This window comes from Babylonia areolata, chromosome 1 (assembly GCF_041734735.1).
Source record: "Babylonia areolata isolate BAREFJ2019XMU chromosome 1, ASM4173473v1, whole genome shotgun sequence".
NCBI classification, from domain to species: Eukaryota; Metazoa; Mollusca; class Gastropoda; order Neogastropoda; family Buccinidae; genus Babylonia; species Babylonia areolata.
In genome coordinates this window covers 1,019,017-1,024,016 of record NC_134876.1, presented here as the reverse complement: position 1 = coordinate 1,024,016, position 5,000 = coordinate 1,019,017, and positions in this window count along the sequence as shown.

Here is a 5,000-nt window from a genome sequence, read left to right as displayed (position 1 = left end):
ATTTTTTGTGGGTTTTTTCCTGCGTGCGGTTTTATTTTGTTTTTCCTATCGAAGTGGATTTTTCTTCAGAATTTTGCCAGGAACAACCCTTTTGTTGCCGTGGGTTCTTTTACGTGCGCTAGTGCATGCTGCACACGGGACCTCGGTTTATCTTCTAATTCGAATGACTAACTGTAAACGACACAGATGGAGAGGGGAATCACAGATGAACTTTTGGAACAGACAGATGAACGATTACAGAAAATTGTATTTGTATTTCTTTTTATCACAACAGATTTCTCTGTGTGAAATTCGGGCTGCTCTCCCAAGGGAGAGTGCGTCGCTACACTACAGCACCACCCAATTACTAAATGGTCTTCGTGAAGGGAAAGTTGCAGATTTGACAAGAGAAACAAACTGATCAATATGACAAGTCAAAAACATCTACTTCCATGTGATTTTAGATGACACTTTCACACCGCATATGTAGATATTATTTACCTTTTATAGCTAATTTTCTTCTTTTTTTATATAATATATAAACATGCCTATGGTCGGCTCTAAAAGCTCTGACCAGTACTTTGGATTTATAAATAGGTCAGGCATCTGCTTGTCTTGTTCCGTTCTTTTCCTTCTAGGTAGATGGTTGATGTGATGCAGCGGGTATGATGGATTAGTGATGAAAGCCTTGACACATTGAAAGTCAGCATCATTCTGTGTGTGTGTGTGTGTGTGTGTGTGTGTGTGTGTGTGTGTGTGTGTGTGTGTGTGTGTGTGTCCCTTCCTCTCTGTCTCTCTGTCTGTCTGTCTGTCTGTCTGTCTCTCTCTCTGTCTCTCTCTCTCTCTCTCTCTCTCTCTGTGACATCTTTACCAGACGCAATATAGCATGTGTGGACCAGAGCCAAACATTGTGACACCTGCTAGAAACGTAAACTAAAATAAGACACTGAAACTTCTTTACCTATTCATAGATCCCCTCAAAAAACAAAACAAAACAAAAATAAAACCCACCTCATCTGGTCGTGGTCATACGTACACGTAACACTCCCACCTCTGGGAAACGAGGCGCATGCTTCCTTCCTTCCTACCTTCCTTCCTTCCTTCCCTGCCAATTTCTCCCTGTCGCTGTGGGAGTCCGCATGAATAAAGAAAACCTGCTGTCCGTGCTGCTTGCTTGCTGGATTCTTGCTTGGTGCGGAGCTCTGCAAGCTGTAGCGTTCCTTCCCCCGCCACTTTACCCATGAGCCCCACAAGCAAGCGTCACCTCGTCCCATGGACAGTCAGTCATTTCCATGCCAAGGCACAGCAGACCCAGCACTGTCTTTCCCGTTCTCTCCCCTACCCTGCCCACCCACCACCCCCCTACCCTGCCCACCCACCACCCCCCAACCCACCCCATCCGCCGCCTCCTCACACCCACCTGCCCTGTTGGTCCCTTTGATGACACCAATGCATTCTCCACACTTTCAGCTCCTGTGTTTTTCATGAAGGAAAAAACAAACAAAAAAGAAAGGGGAAGAGAGAGAGAGACAGAGAGACACACAGAGACACAGACACAGAGAGAGGGGACTGACAGAGAGACAGAGAGAGACACACAGAGAGACAGAGAGAGAGCCGGAGAGAGGACGTCGTTTATTTATTAATAGTCTGTTCATTTAAGATGATGATATGAGACTGAGAAAGAGAGAGAGAGAGAGAGAGAAAGTGTGTGTGTGTGTGTGTGTGTGTAGGAACCTAGATGGCGAGAGGAGAAAAAATGTCTAGAGTGGATATGTAGGCGTTGACCTCCTTTTCTCTCCTCGTCATTTTTGTTTCTTTTCTACTTGTTCAATTATCAGTGCATTTCTTTTATTGGCTTACTTGTTTATCTGGGTTTTGTTAAATTGTCTATTATTTATTCATTTATTTATTTATTGCATTCATCAATTTCACTATCTATCTTGCCTTCATTATCACTTCAATATTTGTATTTGTTTGTTTTAAATAGTGCTGACTCACCGTTTTTGTTTTGATTTTTGACTCACTTGTGTAAACAAAGTGAGTCTATGTTTTAACCCGGTGTTCGGTTGTCTCTCTGTGTGTGTGTGTGTGTGTGTGTGTGTGTGTGTGTGTGTGTGTGTCCGTGTGTCCGTGGTAAACTTTAACATTGACATTTTCTCTGCAACTACTTTGTCAGTTGACACCAAATTTGGCATAAAAATAGGAAAAATCCAGTTCTTTCCAGTCATCTTGTTTAAAACAATATTGCGCTTCTGAGATTGGCACAAAAAAATAAAGAATGAAGCCTAATTATATGCAAACTGCATTTACTGTTATATTTATATTTTTTGTATTCTCTAAACTTGGCATTTTGATCTGATATTCGACCCAACAGCTAGAGCAGTTATTATTATCATTTTTTGTTCAAACAGGAACTTCTTTTGCTAAGCATGGAATTTTTATTTATTTTGCAAACGTTTGGTTCAGATAGTAAAAAGGGGAAGTTACTCTGTAATGCTAGTGGAGTTAATTTGCTTTAAACTGATCTTTCTCATCTTAAACATTACATTTTGAAACAAGAGAGGCAAGGCCTTCAAGACTCACTTGTGATGCACTTTTTAAAAAAAATCCAAGCTTTTTATGTATTAAGTATAATTTCAAAATGTAATGTTTAAGATGAGAAAGATCAGTTTAAAGCAAACTAAGTTCCCGAGCAGAGTAATTTCCCTTGTTCTGCTCTCTACACCAAAGCGTTTGCAATAAATAAAACTTCCATGCTTAGCAAAAGAAGTTCCTGTTTGAACAAAAAATGATAATAATGGCAGATCCTTTGTTGAGTCGAATATCAGATCAAAGTGCCAAGTTTAGAGAATACAAAAAATATAAATATGACAGTAAATGCATTATACTCAATACATAAAAACATGGATTTTTTTTAAAGTGTATCACAAGTGCGTCTTGGAGACCTTGCCTTTCTTGTTTCTTTTTCTTTTCTTTTCTTGTCATTCCTCCGTTGTTTCTGTATCTATTTACGTGTTTGCTTCTTTTTTTCTGTTCTATTATTCTTTCTTTTTTTTCTAGCTTTCCTTCTTCATATTTCCTTTCTTTTTAATCAAAATGGAAAAAAATCTTCTAAACAAAGTGGAAGTGGTATTTGTAATTTTTGTAGTAGTAGGAGGAGGAAGGAAGAGGAGAAGGAGTGACGATGTCATTTGGTGCCTTCAGTGGTAGTATCTTTGGTGCCTTCAGTGGTAGTATCTTTGGTGCCTTCAGTGGTAGTATCTTTGGTGCCTTCAGTGGTAGTATCTTTGGTGCCTTCAGTGGTAGTATCTTTGGTGCCTTCAGTGGTAGTATCTTTATAAATCTTCAGAAATACAGTTTGAACTGCTCTTGCCACATTCGCAGCCCTTTTCTTCTATTTCTTTGTTATTTCTTTTTTTGTTTTTGCTTGTTTCATGTACGTTTTGTGTGATATCTTTGTACATTTCAGAAGTATCCATCTCGATGTATCCTTAGCTGTGTGTTATGATGAAACTGGTGCTCACTGAATACTGGGAAAAAAACAACTTTTGAGCAATAGGAAAATAAAATATATATGCTCATTAGCACACACACACACACACACACACACACACACACACACACACACACACACACACACACACACACATATATATATATATATATATATATATATATATATATATATATACAGAAATAGAGATATAGCCAAAACTTGATGAATGAGAGGGAAGAGAGAAAGAGAATGAATGAATGAATGAATGAATGAATAAATGAATGAATGAATGAATGAATGAATCTTTATTTTCCAACGGTGAAGACATCAGCACTTTGGCCGACTTTATTTTCCAACGGTGAAGACATTAGGACTTTGGCCGACTTACACATCTGCCGTTGTTCTAAGAGACACACAAACGTATACGCATATAAATGTTGTTATACTTAATACATGTATAATGTACAAGTATAACACAGCGTCAAACTGAGAGACACAACATCGCTCACATCTGTACGAACGGAAGAGAGAGAAAGAGAGAGAGAGAGAGAGAGAGAGAGGGGGGGGGGTATGGGGGTGTTATCGAAATTTGCAATTCTTTAGCGTGAATAATGGACAAGCACCATTATAGAGAGTGATAATGCATGTCACCCTCTGTACCCCAAACTGTAAAGACTGCGCAAAACAGACAGTTTTTTTGTGTTTTTTTTAAAAGGAAAACCACTTTGTATTGATGGCATTTGAACAATAACATGAAAAACCTGTTTGTGGAATTTCGTTGGAGTTATTTGTTCGTTTAATTCTTTGTTGTTGATCGTTTGTTTGTTTGTTTGTTTCTTTCTTTCTTTCAGATCGTGCGTTTGTCATTACTGTTTCATGGACGCTGCATCTTTTTTTTTCGTTTTCTTTCTTTCCTTCCTCCCCCATCATTCTTTCATTCATTTGTTTAGTTTTATCAGACTGACAATGTATCATTGTCAATGCTTTCTGTAGTCTGCAAGAAGCTCATGATGGGCTGCTTGGCTGAATTACGCCAGCGTGTATGATTTGTTTCATTCTTGATGCTTTTTTCCGACCCATCTCGTAAACATGACACACATTCAGTAAACATGACACACATTCAGTAAACATGACGAACATTCAGTAAACATGACGAACATTCAGTAAACATGACGAACATTCAGTAAACATGACACACATTCAGTAAACATGACGAACATTCAGAAAACAATGCGAATATCTTGTAAATGTGACGAACATCTTGTAAACATGACGAACATTCATTAAACATGACGAACATCTTGTAAACATGACGAACATTCAGAAAACAATGCGAATATCTTGTAAGCATGACGAACATTCAGAAAACAATGCGAATATCTTGTAAACATGACGAACATTCATTTAACATGACGAACATCTTGTAAACATGACGAACATCTTGTAAACATGACGAACATCCAGAAACATGACGAGCGTCTTGTAAACATGATGAAGATCCAGTAAACACTACGAATGTTCCGAA